At 49.1% G+C, this 17,547-nt stretch overlaps 1 pseudogene across 1 annotated transcript; it reads right to left on the bottom strand.

The window, feature by feature from the left end:
• Positions 1 to 3,183: 3,183 nt before the first annotated feature.
• LOC140901767 (uncharacterized) lies at positions 3,184 to 16,761 on the bottom strand (annotated as a pseudogene). Its single transcript, XR_013634903.1, has 6 exons — positions 16,380 to 16,761; positions 14,408 to 14,694; positions 10,235 to 10,356; positions 9,059 to 9,195; positions 6,341 to 8,748; positions 3,184 to 5,933 (listed from the first exon to the last, which is right to left on the bottom strand). The product of XR_013634903.1 is annotated as an uncharacterized LOC140901767 (transcript).
• Between the last annotated feature and the right edge of the window lie 786 nt (positions 16,762 to 17,547).

Here is a 17,547-nt window from a genome sequence, read left to right as displayed (position 1 = left end):
TAGCAGGGATAGGTGGTAGATAAGGGAAGGGTTTGTCTATTGGCTAAGGTTTCCGATGCACTAGGGCAACGTGCTTTGCAAAAAGGTATATAATCTCTGTATAACCTGCATGTGGGGTCCCCTGCTGATTAGCAGGGGGGCACCGCGCTCGAGCATAATAAACTTAGTATTTTGGGGAATTCTGCAGTTGTGAACTTTGTTTGTGTGCCTCAGCCTATACTCGAACTGTGCGTGACCTATTGGGTATAATTCGCGGCAGTTTGTGTGCATGACCTGTCAGGTATAATTTGTAACACTGGCCAGAGAAATGACCAGCCCCTGAAAATGGGGACCTTATCTCCCTCGTAACCACAGCTAGTCAAGAACATCTTCTTACAAACCCAGCCCCAGCTAAAGGGGCGTCCCTACCAGGAGCGAGGTGGGCCGTGAGCAAAGCAATCACCAAAATAGACACTTACCTCACTGAGGGTGGCAGCTCTTCCGCTCCCAGTTGGACGACTTTTCCGTGGCATCAACAACGCTCACGATCTTGTCGCTCTCTTTCCGTCGCATGAGGGCAGTAGACTCCGACGCTTGTCTTCTTTTCTTTTGGGACTAAACCCAGCAGAAGAGGGAACAAAAAAAAATTAGCATCTCCATCTGCAATGTCGCGTTGTCTCTTCATTTCATATCTCCCGTATCCCAGGGCTCCGCCCTTAACTCATCTCCCATTACTACTTTACAACTGCAACTGGAAGATACCCATTGTAACGGCACCCAAAATAGTCACTTTGCTCAGGAGACTCTTGTCCCTTCCCCAGCCTTAATCCCAGAGACTCGTAGCCAACGAGGAAGCACACGGCCTGTGAGGAAAACTACAGTGAGTACAGATGACGAATTCAAAGCACTGACTTCTTACTCACAGCCAGTTAAGCAGAAGGCAGAAACATGAGGACTATTCATGTCTCCTTAGAAGGATGGTCAGGTCCACTTCTGCCAGCGTCTCCTCCGACTAGGGCTTCTCAACGATTCCTCTGCAAACTAATAAAGCCAAGCAAGAAACCATCACTACACAGAGCTCTCTCGGTGTGTTTAATCTTGCCCTCATCCCTGCCTCCCTCTCCCATCTCTGCTTGGGACTGTGTTCCAGTCGTCCAATAAACTTTCTGTTTTACTGGCTGGCTGAGAGTCACGGTGAATCGCAGGAAGTGGGGGTGCAGGGCCCTGACTCCGCCACACTCCATGACACACTGCCACCAGGGCAAGAAGCTCACACAACTTTGACCTTCTTGGGTCTGACTTCGAAGCATTCAGCATCCCCTTCCACACCGTGGGCTTCCCGCAGCAAGTCTGCCCGGACGGGGCTTCTGGGGAAGCCAGAGGGCCCTGCCCCCCAGGCAGCGTGACTCTCAGCCAACCAGTAAAACAAAAGGTTTATTACTCGACAGGAACACGGTGTAGAACAGAACTCATTAGCACAGAAATCAGTGACTTTCAGCCAAGTCCACCTTAGGGAGTCATGGGCCAGATGCCCTGAACTCCCCCTCTTCGGGTCCCCCCAAGCAGACTGCCAGCTTCCAGCGACCCAAAGTCAGACACCTCCATTGCTCCTCCTCCTTGTCTTTGTCTCGTTTCCTGGGCAAAGAGTCACCTGGTTGCATCCCATTTGTTACAAATTACACCCGATTGGTCACGCACACTCCAAGTCTAGGCTGAGGCACACGAACAAAGTCCACAACTGCAGAAAGAAAAGGAGTACTTGTGGCACCTTAGAGACTAACCAATTTATTTGAGCATGAGCTTTCGTGAATTACAGCTCACTTCATCGGATGCATACTGTGGAAACTGCAGACATTATATACACAGAGACCATGAAACAATACCTCCTCCCACCCCACACTCCTGCTGGTAATAGCTTATCTAAAGTGATCATCAAGTTGGGCCATTTCCAGCACAAATCCAGGTTTTCTCACCCTCCTGCTATTACCAGCAGGAGAGTGAGTTGTGGGGGGGGGGGGGGGCAGAGGGTGAGAAAACCTGGATTTGTGCTGGAAATGGCCCAACTTGATGATCACTTTAGATAAGCTATTACCAGCAGGAGAGTGGGGTGGGAGGAGGTATTGTTTCATGGTCTCTGTGTATATAATGTCTTCTGCAGTTTCCACAGTATGCATCCGATGAAGTGAGCTGTAGCTCACGAAAGCTCATGCTCAAATAAATTGGTTAGTCTTTAAGTGCCACAAGTACTCCTTTTCTTTTTGCGAATACAGACTAACACGGCTGTTACTCTGAAACCTGTCACAACTGCAGAGTTCCCAAAGATACTAAGTTTATTATGCTCGAGCGTGGTGCCCCCCTGCTAGTCAGGAGGGGACCCCGAATGCAGGTTATACAGAGATTATATACCTTTTAGCAAAGCACGTTGCCCTAGTGCATCGGAAACCTTAGCCAATAGACAAACCCTTCCCTTATCTACCACCCATACATGCTAGGTACATTCCCCGTGCTAGACCATTACTTCAACTACACAACATGGTCCTAAAGCAATGCACCAGTAGCCTTTCTTATCGGGATGGGAGGCTCGCATCAAGGCCAGGAGGCAGGGAGTTAGGAACAGACAAAGAACAGAAACCGGGATTCGAGATGGGCTGGAAACAAGGGGGCGGGTTTCAAAGGAATGCAGTATCTAAGGAACACTCCTCCTGGTGCATGATGTGTTTACTTTTAGACAATGGTGGGCCCCAAACCAAAATGGAGTCACATATACACATATGCTAACTTTTCCTTAACACATTCCTGGGTCTCCGGTTACGAAAGGCACCGTGTGACGGGTTCAGTCACAGAGACCCCCATGGGACTGTCACCCGATGTGCTGAAAATACCTCTGAACCTGTTTTACCTGCCAGCTTGTGACTTCCAGAACCCTGTCTTGTTGAGCCAGACACACTAACCTGCTGCAACACAGACTCAGGGTCTGAACCACGCCCCCAAAGCTGCAGACTTTAAGTGAAAACAGCTCAGCAGCTTACTTGTCTCCAGCACCCAGATACCAAGTTCCCAATAGGATCCAAATCCCAAATAAATCTGTTTTACTCTGTATTAAGCTTATATAGAGTAAATTCATAAATTGTCCACCCTCTGTAACACTGATAAAGAGATATGCACCGCTGTTTGCTCCCTTTGGTATTAATCACTTACTCTAGATTTATTAATAAAGAAAAGTGATTTTATTAAGTATAAAAAGTAGGATTTAAGTGGTTTCAAGTAATAACACACAGAACAAAGTAAGTCACCCAGCAAAATAAAGCAAAAACACGCAAGTCTAAACCTAATACATTAAAAAAAAAGGATTACAGGTAATATCTCACCCTCAGGGATGTTCCAATAAGCTTCTTTCACAGATTAGACTCCTTCCTAGTCTGGGCCCGATCCTTTCCCCAGGTAGTGTTAGTTCCAGCAGACATCTCAGGTGGTAAGCAGGGGATTTCTCATGACTGGCCCCCTTTGTCCTGCTCCACCCCCTTCTATAGCTTTGGCACAAGGCAGGAATCTTTTGTCTCTCTGGGTCCCCACCCTTCCTTCTAAATGGAAAAGTACCAGATTTAAGATGGATTTCATTATCAGGTGACATGGTCACATGTCACGGTAAGACCCCTAGTCTCCATTCCCCATGGGCTGGCCCACATGTACACAAGAAGGCTTTCAAGAAACTAAGGCCATTTACAACTGATTGTTTCTGGAGCACCCTTAATGGCCTCTACTTCATATGTTTACATCAGTGAAACAATTTTATAGCTAATTCTCCTAACTCCAGATATAGAAATAATACATACAAACAAATAGGATGAACACACTTAGTAGATTACAAGCTTTCCAATGACACGATACAAGGGGTATTTAGCGTGAAGCATATTCCAGTTATGTCATAAGCATATTTCCATAAAGCATATGGAGTGCAACGTCACACACTGGTCATGCAGGCAGCCTCACCAGCCCCAGAGGTCTCAGCCAAAGTCACACATCCCTATTCCCACCACCAAGGTATTGGTGCAGCACACAGGGAAACTGAGGCACCCGCCGTACTCATGAAAAACAGTAAGACTCACTTAAAACATAACAAGGAAAAATCCCCACTTTCTCACACCCTCTATCCCTGCTCCTTCTCTGTTATATTTACATGGAAAAAATGGTAAAAAGCCCAACTGCTATTCAGCAGAATCCAGTGCAACGTGGCAACAACTGGGAATGAGGCAATCTGTCCCTAGTGGGGGAACCTGGTGACTAACAATCACTTTGCAGAGGGAGAAAAAATTATAAACGTGATGCTCCAAATTTGGTTAGACTAGAAAAAGTGACGGAGCTTGTGTCCAGTGGTAAGGAAATTTGCTACGTTACCCTGGACGCTATATGGGCTATTTTCTTTCTTGAAAAAATAGTTGTGTTTTTATATCAGGATCGCAAACTCCATGGAAAACCCTAGTGGTGTCAAGGCCCAGATAGATTTAACCTCCATGTACCTAGTAGAGATCACTCCTGGTTCCCCCACCTGGGACTGATGGGCATTCCTGTTGGAGGGACGCACATTTCCATGACAGAGGACGAAGGAGTTGATGAAAAACACTGTGGGCTTCACTCCAAGGAAGGGTGAGCTGCAAAAGGGAAAAGCTGACAACTCACCTAAAGGAGCTGAGATGCCACAAATGCTGCCTTAAAGTACACTACTTGGGAATTAGGAAAAAACAATGTTTTCTGAACCCGAGAAAAGATTTTCATGGTGTTTATCTCCCTTGCAGCTTCTCTGGTGATAAATAAGAGAAGAGTTGTGATGGAAGAATTTTCCACATTCACAGCATTCATGGGGTTTCTGTCCTGTGCAGCTCCTCTGATGTGTAATAAGGCCTGAGCTCCGACCGAAAGTTTTCCCGCACTCACAGCATTCATAGGGTTTCTCTCCTGTGTGTCTCCTCTGATGCGTAATAAGGTTTGAGCTCTGAGTGAAGGTTTTCCCACACTCACAGCATTCATAGGGTTTCTCCTCTGTGTGGATTCTCTGATGATGAATAAGGGTTGAGCACTCAGTGAAAGTTTTCCCACACTCACAGCATTTATAGGGTTTCTCTCCTGTGTGGATCCTCCGATGTTTTATAAGGGCTAAATGCCAAGAGAAGGTTTTCTCACACTCAAAGCATTTACAGGGTTTCTCCCCTGTGTGACTCCTCTGATGTGCAATAAGATGTGAGTGCTGAGTGAAGGTTTTCCCACACTCGCAGCACTCGTAGGGGCGCTGGCCTTTGTGGATTCTCTGATGGCAAATAAGGTGTGAGCACTCAGAGAAGGTTTTCTCACACTCACAGCATCCATAGGGTTTCTCCCGTGTGGATCCTCTGAGTGCGAATAAGGTGTGAGCACTCAGTGAACATTTTCCCACACTCACAGCATTCATAGGCTTTTGCCCTTGTGTGGATCCTCTGATGTTTTATAAGGGCTGAGTGCCAAAAGGTTTTCCCACACTCACAGCATTCATGGGGTTTCTTCCCTGTGTGGATCCTCTGATAGCAAATGCTGAGTGAAGGTTTTCCCGCACTCACAGCATCCATAGGGTCTCACTCTGGTGTGGATTCTCTGGTGGGTAATGAGGTGTGAGCGCCTCCTGAACTTTTTCCCACACTCAAAGCCCGTGTTATTTCTCTCTCCCGTCAGGATTCTCTGCTGGGCTGTGATTTCCTTGAGGCCTTTGTGAGTTCCCCGATAATTAATAGATATTCCAACTTTCTGTGCTGGCTGGTTTCCCTGCCGCTTCTCTGGCCTGTGCTGCCCCTGAGAGCCTTTTCCCTGCTCACAACTCCTGGACACACTCCCTTTGCATCCTTGCAACAACGCCCCATGTGGTTCCACTTGCTCATCTTCCTGCTGAGGATTCTGCTCCACGGTCTCTCTCACCATCCCATCACTTCCTGGGACAGAGAAAGAAAAACCTTAGAAACCAGAGGGAAAAGGGGAGAAGAAACCAAGAGAACAGCTGAAGATGGAAAAAAATCAGAGACTGAATTTCCCCCAACTCTTCCCCAAAGGGGCGAGAGGAGGGGATCAATTCTGCATCCAGCTCCCATCCAAACACTCAGGGAGATGGCAGTTTGGGGAGGGAACTACTGCCAGGAGTTAGTCAAGATGGGTACCAGAGTAGCAGCCGTGTTAGTCTCTAAGGTGCCACATGTACTCGTTTTCTTTTTTCAGGATGGGTAGGAAGCCATAAACAGTATTTGCCCAGAGGATATGACACCTGCTGGGGACCATCCTGAACCCAGAGACCTCACAAGGTCTTTGCTGGGAATCCCAGCTGTCTCCTTAAATGATCCGTCACCCATGCAGCTGCCTCTCAGGATCTCTCTTTCCTCTGAGCCCTGGAGATCTGGGGCCCACGGCTCTTCCCCTCGTTCCAGCTGGGAGATGACATCGGGTTTGGAAACTGGAAACCCTGCTTAGGGGAAAGAAGACCAGTGAGATCAGGTAACAAGAAAAGAAGAAATTACACAACTTGTGTATTAACGATGGTTCTCGTTAGGATATAGATATTCAGGCCTGTCTGCAAAGGCCTGTACTTTAAGAATTTAGGTGTATTCTTATCACTTGGCTAGTTAGAGGTATAAAAGAAAGAATTAAAATCACTGTCTGCCAGTGTAAGGTCCTTCTCTTACTGTGACAGTCTGAGTCCCTGTTCTTAGGCTAAGACCTTTGACGAAGCAACAGAGGCAGCCATAAGCTGGGAAGTGACCGGTCACATCCTCACATTCCAAACTAGTCACATTGAAATAAGGTGCTATTGGGCTGTTAGGAATACACTCCTGTCCTGATAGTGCCTATCATCTCCAGAGAAAGGGAAGTGCCTAGAAGATGTGAAACGAAACTTAGTTTGATAGCATCCTGTCTGGCAAGAACTCACTTATCAATAGCTGGGGTGTGAAATCCTGACTTCTGTATTGTTTTGTCATTATAGTTCCCACTTCGTTGTTGTTTGTCTGTATAATCTCTGTCTGGTTCTGTGATTGTTTCTGTCTGCTGTATAATTAATTTTGCTGGGTGTAAACTAATTAAGGTGGTGGGATATTATTGGTTACATAATCATGTTACAATATGTTAGGATTGGTTAGTTAAATTTCAGGAAAATGATTGGTTAACGTATAGCTAAGCAGAACTCAAGTTTTACTATATAGTCTGCAGTCAATCAGGAAGTGAGTGGGTGGGTGTGGGGAGGGGAAATGGGAACAGGGAATGGGGCTGGGGAAATTGGAATCATGTTTGGCTAAGGGCAGGAATGGGAACAAGGACACAGGTGTAAGGCTCTGTGGTGTCAGAGCTGGGAAGGGGGACACTAAGGAAGGAAACTGGAATCATGCTTGCTGGAAGTTCACCCCAATAAACATCAAAAGCACCTTTGGACTTCGGATATTGTTGCTCTCTGTTCATGTGAGAAGGACCAGGGAAGTAAGTGGGTGAAGGAATAAGCCCCCTAACAGTTCTTTGAGATGTGTCTCCCTATAGGTGCTCCACTGTTGGTGCTAGCCATTAAAAATAGCTGTGTAGACTGGTGGCTTTCCACACTACTGTGCCCCTTTCAGGAGTCTGATTTGTCTTGCGTACCTCTGAGTTACGCCCCATTTAAAAACTACTTGCTTATAAAATCAGACATAAAAATAACAAAGCGTCACCTATCAGGGGGTAGCCATCTTAGTCTGTATCCACAAAAACAACAAGGAGTCCGGTGGCACCTTAAAGACTAACAGATTTATTTGGGCATAGAATTCAAGGTAACATTTACAAATTGGAGAAGTGAGCTGAATGAATGAGATGAAATTCAATAAAGACGAGTGCAAAGTACTAGACTTAGGGAAGGAAAACCAAATGCACAAACGACCAAGTGGGAAATAGCTGGTTACGAGGTAGTACTACTGAAAACGATCGGGAGTTATAGTGGATCACAAATTGAATCTGAGTCAACCACGTGACTCAATTGTGAAAAAAAAGTAATTAAGCACTGGAATAGATTAGCAAGAGAGGTGGTGGAATCCCCATCATTAGAGGTTTTCAAGGTCAGGTTGGACAAACACCTCAGTGCTGTGGGCTGGACTAGATGCCCTCTCATGGTTCATTCCAGCCCTACCGTTCTACGATTCTATGCTGGGGAAATGTTTGGTCACTAGATTACAGCACTGACTGGTCCCTCCCACTAGCACTAAACCAGCGAGACATTTTGAAACCCTCCCAGTAACAAAGACTGGGAACTGAATGGGAGAGAAGAGCAGAACAAAAGGAGTGATATTGGGGGATTCCCCCTGACATTGTCCCCAAGGCAGCAAACTCCTACAGGAGTGTGAGAGAGAAAAAAATGGTAGGACAGCAAGCAACTCACCTCCTGGAGTCATCCTCCTACATGAAACCTTCTGCTGTGGATGCGACACCGGTGCTGACCAGAGAAATGAGCAGCCTCTGAAAATGGGGGCCACCTTTCCTCCCTCGTAACCACAGTTAATCAGGAACTTTTCCTTACAAACCCAGCCCTACCTTACGGAGCTTCCCTACCTGGACTCAGGTGGGGCGTGAGCAGACCCCTCACCAAACCAGACACTTATGTCACCGACAGTGGCGTCTCCTCAGCTCCCAGATGGACAGCTCTTGCCTGGCATCAACAATGGTCACAGGCTCGCTGCTCTCACTCACTTTCCATCGCACGAGGGCAGTAGACTCTGACTCTTCACTTCTTTTTCCTTGGTACTAAACCCAGCCGGGGGGGGAGGGGGAGATGGGGAAGAAAAAATATTAGCATCTCCATCTGCAGTGTCACATAGTCTCTTCATTTCACATCTCCCGTATCCCATGGCTCTGCCATGAACCCATCTCACGTTCCTACTTTACAACTGCAACTAGAAGGCGCCCATTGTAATGGCACCAAAAATAGTCACTTTTCTCAGGAGACTCTGGTCCCTTCCCCAGCCTTAATCCCAGAGTCTCGTACCTAACGAGAAAGCCCACGGCCCGTGAAGAGTACTACAGCGAGAACAGACGAGGACTTGAAAGCACTGACCTCACAGCCAGTTATGCAGAAGGCAGAAACATGAGGACTACTCATGTCTCCTTTGAAGGATGTCCAGGCTGCTCAGGTCCACTTCTGCCATATTCTCATCCGGCTAGGGCTCCTGGACAATTCCTCTGCAAGAGCAGCTGCAAATGCCAAGCATGAACGATCATTACACAAAGTTCTAATGGTGCATTTAATCTTGCCCTCATCCCTGCTTCCCCCTCCCATTCCATCTGCATGAGACCCACTCAATAAACAGAGACTGAGTCAACACCGACAGTCACCGCTCCACTCTACTATTCACTGCCCTGCATGATTTTTGTCCCCTCCTCCTTCTTTATGGCTCCCGAGAACAAGCCTATGGGGATGCACACCTAGCACACCTTCCCGTGTCTTATGAAGGGAGACAGCACAAGAAGAGGAAAGGAGAGAGAGAGTCCATGGTGCTGATTGATGGAGAAGTTCTGAGGAGGACTGAGGCTGAGGGGCAATAGGGGAGCAGGTGGGGGATAAGCACAGGGATTGGGGCCCCTGGCAGTTGTGGGATGTTGAGTTGTGGCTCCACCCGTTTGGGTTGAAGTGGGGGCATGTTGCTTTAGGACCTGCTCAGGGGGCATGGGAATGGGCAGGAGCAGGAGGGCAGGGCATACGGGAGAATAGGAGATTTTGGATGTGGAGGGTTAGGGTGCAGGTCCGCCAGGGGGAGAGAATGAGAGGGTATTAAAGAGGACTTTATCTAGGTGAGTGGTGGACGGTGTGAGTTCCTGGAAGGATAGGAGCAGGAGATGAAGTGGTTTTAGAGGAGGAAACTGAGGCACACAAGCCAAGGAGGGAAAGCAAAGTTGATGGGGGGTGGATGGCAAAGGGTGCCCCACTGTAACCTACTGTCCCCAGTCATGGGAGGGGTCACCTATGCCCCTCACTGTGAGGTTGGCTGCTCCCACTGGCAGCACAGCTCAGGGATGCTCCCTCTGTGACTCGCTGTTGGACATATAGAAGGCACTTCTCATAGCAGCTTGTGCTTCTCACCATGCCCTGGCAGCTACAAGTTTCTGGCTCCTCACTTCATGGTGGGAGAAAGCACAAGACACTCCATCTATCTTTTTCTCCTCGATCCAACCCCCTGCTTAGTGCCTTGCCTCTGCTGTGACATCTCAATACAGAGATGGGGCAAAAGGGTACCTGCAAAACTCCTGGGCTATCTCCCCTCCAGCACCGTACATGTGGTTCAGAGTGAAGGGGAAAAGGGAGTAGCCTGTCCTCTCTTCCCATATGTTTAGTCATTTATGATGTAAAAAAACCTGCTGTAATGATACAAATGGAGAAACAGATCTTACTATACACTATAACAGAGATTAAGTGGTAGTTATACAAAGGTGCGTTAAAATTAGAGCTGCTAGAGCATAGTCCCCCACCACACATTGTTATTTAAAAAAACTACTACCAACCTATCAGAATACATCCTTATTCCTTAGAGTAGGCTGCCAGCGGATAAGCATGACTGAGATACTAAAGAACTCAGAGTTATATGTAGTTAAAATTTTCTGTATGTTTCGCAGTGTGACTGTTCAGCCTCAGTCGTGCTTGTTTCCCCATCTGTAGAAGGTTAAGGATTACATCCTCCTCCTCCCAGCCAGAATCTAGTGTCTAAAGCTGATTTCAAGGCAGTAGTAGACCTTTAGGATCACCGCTTTGTTGTAGGTTTAAAATTAGAATTTTGAAATAAGTAAAAGAATGGAATAATTGTTTTATCCTGCATTGTAGTTTGGTGTTCCTGTTCAAATAGTCTGTGTAAATCAATCCTGCTTTGTACATCAATGAGGAATGTGTGTGTTAGAAGAAAAGCATTAAGGCCATCACCGGACCAGATGTTCTAGGGAGGACAGACATAAAGGCGTGTAGCCAGACAGACAGCCCCCCTCTCAGACCAGCATTGCTGGGAACACAAGGGAGCCAAAACAACAGGGCACTTAACATCAATTCCAGCACAGCCTCTGAAGCTGTGAGAAGCACAAGTGTGCTGCTACAATGTGCCTCTGGGAACATATACAACGATTAGGCTCACAGCAGACAAAGAAGCTGTGACAGACATGGCTCTTAGCCCCTACTAAATAGCGTGATGCACACACCCCAACATCCTAGGTGGGAAAATATTTACCCTAATAAAAGGAATGTCCAGTAGTCAAAACTTATTGTTTCTCTCCCTTGCAAGTGTAAACTACTCTTGCGAGAGCTGGCCTCACCCAGACAGACCAGCCCCAATTTGGCATAAGAAAGGAGAAAGAGAATAAAGGAGTACAGAGGTATAAGTATGGGACCTACAGCACCATGATTTTTGAGTGCTTTTCACTATCAATCTGCTGGTCAGATAAGTGACAGCCTCCCAAGGCTTCTGCAGCTAAGAGGGTCCCTAAGCCTTGTCCCTTATTCGTCTTTCTGCGGAATTGAGTGACCGATCCTGGCTTGGCACCACTGGAATCGAGAGATGCAAGGAGGGTAAGAAGCACCCACACCTGGTCTCCTATCTTTAGTGTACACATATTTTGAAATAGAGCTCTATACTTTGTTCTCTTTCTTTGGGATTGTGGCTTCAGTTTTGTAACTTGTTTGTGTGTGTAACATCTCTAAATTTAAATAAGTAGGCACTAGCAATTTTGTAACCACATGATTAGAATCTAGTTTAATAAATTTTGGTAACCATTTGTGCATAAGCCTGACTTGTTTCTCTGGTTTACTGTAAAGCAGCCAACACAATTAAAGAACCTCAGCCGTTTTGGCTATAAAGCCTGGCCATTAGGTGAGAGTACTAAGAGCCTAGCGTTGAGTTGTGCCGCCTCCACGGGGCAAACTCTTGGGGCGCCTGTCAGTCAATCCTGACTGCCCACTGCGAAGGAGCTCTGAGCTCTAGCAGTTAAAGTCACGGGTGTTTAGGACCTTGGGGCATCCGTCAGCCTAGCCCGGGCTGCCCAACGCGAAGGGACAGTGTGTCCTAGCGGTTAAAGTCACGGATGGTATAAAACGGGCATAGCTGGCACCTCACCAAACATCCTTGGCCATCGGCCAACAAGGCGCCAGGAGATTGCAACACGCCCCTATTGAGATATCAAAGTTGGGCACATTGATGACTGAAAAATAAGGCAAGCACCTACCAATTGTGACAAGATAGCTGTGATCAAAACCAGCATGGGGTAACTCCCCAAGAGACTGATGAAGGAATAAAATAAAAAAAATAAGAACAATTTAAGAAAACAAGCACTTGTCAAACGGCAATTCATTACAGCATGATGATGCAAAACTCATTGGTCCCAATGAAGGAAGTTCACTATATAAACATGGTGCTTTGCCATGAAGTTTTGGGTTCGTCCTGCCAAGACTTCCCCAGAGCATTGTGTCGTGACTGACAGAACCTGGCTCCTCCCTACCCGTGATCAACCTAGCTGGCCACTCGGTTGCTCTGGACTCTGGACTGGTAACACAACATAGACTGGCGGGACAATGTGTGTGTGATTGAATGCATATGCTAATTGTTGTATCTCCAATAAACGCAGCATATTGCCTTTTCCCCTGAAAAAGATCCCATGAGCTTCTCATAAGCATACCACAGTAGGGGTGGGACAGTGGAAGAAACGGGAATGGGGGCATTCTGGGGAATAAATTTTCAGTGCCCAAGTGGATCTTTGCAAACTTGTCTATATGATGAATTTATGTATTTTTAATCACACCTCCAGCTGCACCAAGTAGCACATAGGGCACCACATTCTGCAAACAAAGGTAAGAGACTACAATTCCTTTGCTGCATCAAGGCACACTGCACTAGAAGCACACATGAGAAGCAGCAGCAGCTTTAAGTCCTTGTCCTGTTCTCCCCCTCCCCCCACGCGCACGCACACACACACACACACACACAGTAGATCTGCACACAGAGCTACAGCCATCTCTGTCTCACTCACCACGGGACACATGCAGGTGAACATATCTATAAAGGGAGGCTGTTGACCAACAGGCAAGGAGAGCGAGCATGTTGGCCAACATTTTAGAGACAAGTCATGAAGGAAGAACAAACATCAGAGTGGTAGGCGTGTTAGTCCGTATCAGTAAAAAAGAGGAGTCCTTGTGGCACCCTGGAGACTAACAAATTTATTTGGGCATTTCCAAATAAATTTGTTAGTCTCTAAGGTGCCACAAGGATTCCTCATTTCAGCACCTGTAGTCACCTTCCTGGTTCCAGGCTTCTCCTCAGGAGGACATGCTCCCCCCTGCCCTGGGAGATCAGCTACTCCCAAAATGGGGAAATTCTCCTCCTTCACCCAGAACGAGCAGGAAACCTTTTATTAGAAACCAAGCCACAGGTAGAGGGAAGCAGGAGTCTGTACTCAGCCTTTACCACACATTTATCTTCAAGGCCAGTCAGGGTAATGCACTGGTGGTGTTCCCAGGAGCAACAGTGACACCCGGTGGGTGGGCAATCAGGATAATGCACGGACTGCTTCTGCCCTGGAGCAACAGCGACACCCAGTGGCAACTCAGACTGTTTACTCAGGAGCAGCAGTGACACCGATGGCTAGTCAGGGGTAATGCATGTACTCTCTCTTCTATGGAGCAGTGGTGACACCCAGTGGCCAGTCAAAGTAATGCACAGAGTGTTTCTCAGAAAAACCAGTAACACCCTGTGGCCAGCAGTGGGCAGTACCAGCCTCTTCTGGTTGTTGGGGAGGGGTGGGGACAGAAAATTGTGACAGCAGCAACCCGCCTTGCCCTGCCCTGCCCCTCCCTGTGGCTCTACCTCCTGCTCCTCCTCAGTGAAGTGCCAGCCCCGCCTCCTCTCCTCCAAGGCCTTGGCCCATGGCAATGTCAGAGGCCAGAAGCCAGAGTCGGGTAGGGTGAAGCAGTTGCTGCACTAGCTACTGCCATCTTGTAGGCAGCCACAGTACTTCCCCATCTTGTCCTCCTGCTGCTTCGGGCACCGGGGCTGTGGCTGCTCCTCAGTTCCCTACTGCCCTTTGACTGCTCACAGCCTATAAGAGCGTCCCTGGTGTGGGGTCCCGCTACGGGACCAGCATAGCCCTCAGGGAGCAGGACCCAGGAGCAGGACCCAGGGCCAGAGCACATCAGTCTGGGATGCTGTACTGAGCTGTGGACCCTCCACCTGCCCTGGGTGGTGCACCCTTGTGAGCGGACGCACAGGACAAAGGCTACTCTCGGTCCCCCCTGCTCATGTCTTCTGAAGCAAGCCAGAGTCGGTAGGGAGGAGGACTAGAGTGGCGTCACCAGGGAAGCTCACTCAGTGATGTAGAAGGAAGAGAGTTAAGGACTGAGCATCTCTGGTTACAGGCAAGTTGCTCTCCACATAGTTACCATACTTCAAGAAGACTCCATAGCACCAGGCAAGTCCTTGAGAGGGGACCAACGACTCCCCCAAGCTTATTGTGCCTCACATAGATGCAAAGGCCTTTTCTCAAAGAGCCACTCCATGCTAAGAAGAGTCTTTGCAGCCCTCCCTCATTACTGAGCAAATTTCTATTTGCTCTTACTCCACAGATCACTGTCTGGTTTCCATCCCCCAGGATGGCCTCAGGGTGGGTGCTCCTTTTGGTCTCTGCCACAGGCTGGCCATTCTCTCATCTACCCAAAGTCAACAGGAACTGAAAAGAGAAAGAGAACACTTATAAGCTAGGCCACCACTGCTGCGTGCACACAGACAGATGTACTAGCTGGCTGCTGCTCATTGGAGCCCCCTTCTCTATTCTTCTCCAGCCTATCCAGGGCCTAAAATGCTCATTACTCATAAGGAACTGCAGCCCTCCAGATCTCTGCACACCCTCAGCCAATGACACCCATGCCTGCCCAGGATGGTTCTCTGAAGAAAGAAACGGTTGAGTAGGGAACTGGAGAACAATGTGGTCTCCAGCGACTCACACCAGATCACATGGAAAGACAGAGCAGAAACTACAAAGCATCTCTACTTGCTCGCAGGTCACCCTCCTTCACATTTTGTTAGGGGGAGGAAGGGGACACTCCCAGACAATTACCAGCCTATCAGAGTGTGATGAAGCGGGACTGTTCTTAATGTTTCCTCTGAATATTGTGGGGATGCCTCAGTTTCCCCTATGCAGCTCTTAAGTATCTAGGTGGTGGGATAAGGGTGTGTGATCGTTGCAGAGTCCTAGAGTGTGCAGGGGTCTGGACACAGAGAGTGGCCCACACCCTGTTTCCTGGCAACTGATGGCCTGGCCCCTTCCCCCCTGCAAGGTGAGAGCTAAAGGGTTGGAGAACAAAGGAATCAGGTGACTTCCTGGCCTGGGAAAGGGACAAAGCTCAGAGGAGGAGGAACGGGAGAGAGTCACTTTGAGGCTGGCTGGGGACATGGAGTGAAGTGCAGACGTGGTTGTCTGGCTCACTGCCCCCCAAAAATGGAGCCAGCTGAGGGGTCCTGGTCTCTGCATCTACAAGCTCTGTTTTAGATCATGTTCCTGTCGTCTAATAAACCTTCTGTTTTACTGGCTGGCTGAGAGTCACGTCTGACTGCAAAGTTGGGGTGCTGGACCTTCTGGCTTCCCCAGGAGCCCACCTGGGCGGACTTGCTGTGGGAAGTGCACGGAGGGGCAGAGGATGCTGAATGCTCCGAGGTCAGACCCAGGAAGCTGGAAGTTGTGTGAGCTGTATGTCCTGAAGACAGTCTGCTCACAGAAAAGAGACTTCCCCAGAGTCCTGACTGGCTTCGTAGGGAGCAGTTCCAGAGCATCACCCAGGGACTCTGTGACAAGTGGTGGTAGCAGTGGGATGTACTGCACCCCGTGGGTGACGCTTCCTGCAGTAAATGACTGGAGAGCAGTAAAACGAAGGGGGATTGATGAGGACCAGGTGTGCTAAAGGCTCAGAGAGGAGCTGTTTTGGGGGCGATTAACCCCTGGGAGTGTGTGACCAGCAAGAAGGACTGTGCAGTAATGGGGTCCCCCTGGGGACTGTGGTGAGCAGTCTCGGGGCAGATGAGCCTGCGGCTTGGTCCTGGGAGAGAGAGAAGGACTTTTGCCGTAACAGGGTTCCCCTGGGGATTGCAGCAAGCAGTCCTAGGGGCGGAGGAGTCTGCAGCTCGACCCTGTCAAAGAGGTGGTGACCTCGAGAAGGGCTGGCACACTAGGGGTTCTCCCTGGAAACCGTGGGGAGCTAAGAGCACAGGGGCCTGTGAGTCCACAACAACTTGGCAACAGCGGAGAGACGGCCTGTCACCGTCTCCTTAAGAAGGACATTGTAACCCTGTGCAAAAAGAGAGGGTTGAGCTGTGGAAAGTTCACCAAAGCAGAGTTAATCGTGCAGCAAGCGGGCGGACCTGTGAACACCGACGGGCCCTGCGGCTTTTCGCCAAGCAGGACGGCAGCGCCCGCTGCTGTGCTCTCCGCTCCTCCGCCCAAGCAGCCGGAATCAGCGCCGCTCGGCCCCAAGCTACTTCCCGCGGGCGTCCGCTGAGCTCCGACTGCACAAGGCCATCATGTCTCCGCCCCACATTGCTCTCAGAAAACGTCACTTGGTGACAGCCCAATGGGAGATTAGCTCCGTCAGAAAACGCCACTTAGTGAGGACCCTATGGGAGATCATCTTTCAGGAAAACGTCACCTCACTAGGCCCAATGGGAGATCAGCTGTCAGAAAATGCCGGGCAGGCCGGCAGCGCTGCTCTTCTCAAAAATCGCGAGACAGCGAGCGCCCCGCCCCCGTCCCGTAGCGGCTCTTTCCGAGATCTCCCGCAGACACTAACCGTTTTCCAACCTCGGAACTGCCGCGTGCCCCAACCGCTGCCCGCGCGCTTCTGTTCCAGGGCCGCCGTCACGACAGCGCACATAGGACGCGGGCAATTACACCCCTCACCAGACTCCATCGGCGGCGCATTGAAGAGAGAAAAGAAAAGCGACGCAGCCCCTAACCCCCCCAGACAGAATTTTAAAATACCACCCAGCTCCCGCCAGCTCGTCTCTCTGAAGCACGTGGAGCGCTCAGCGCGCCTTCCCCAGTCGGGCAACGGGCTTCCCAGTCAGGGTGACCACACTCCCAGCCGGGGCGGGCTCTGCCCAGGCGCGCTTCCAATACGTTACACTAAAAAATATGGGTCCCAACCGCAAAACTTACTCAAATTTTACCCCAGTGTCCCCAAACTGCTGGCTTTTATTATGCAAATAAGATCCTGCCGCGCTCAATCAACTCTCCGTGTTCTCCAGGGGGAGCCCGCCGCCAGAGACCCACGTTAATATTTAAAATTAGCTCGTGCCTCGCTCCGTCAGTTCTCTCAGCTCTCCAGCAGGTGACGTCGGAGAGCTCCGAGCTCGCTCCCTCCACCTTTCTCGCGTCAGCTTCAGGCCCCAGGTTCACAAATGCATCACCCGGGCGGGATTCTAGCAGAAGAATATCACTTACTCACTTGGTTAGCCGTTGAGGAATGCGGTGCTGCTCTGAGGGGACGTACTTGCATACTTGGGATATTATTGCAAAGATACCATTAGAATT

The sequence above is a fragment of the Lepidochelys kempii genome, chromosome 22, assembly GCF_965140285.1.
Source record: "Lepidochelys kempii isolate rLepKem1 chromosome 22, rLepKem1.hap1, whole genome shotgun sequence".
NCBI classification, from domain to species: Eukaryota; Metazoa; Chordata; order Testudines; family Cheloniidae; genus Lepidochelys; species Lepidochelys kempii.
The sequence above is the reverse complement of the archived record's forward strand: the minus strand, read 5'-3'. Positions and strand labels throughout refer to the sequence as shown.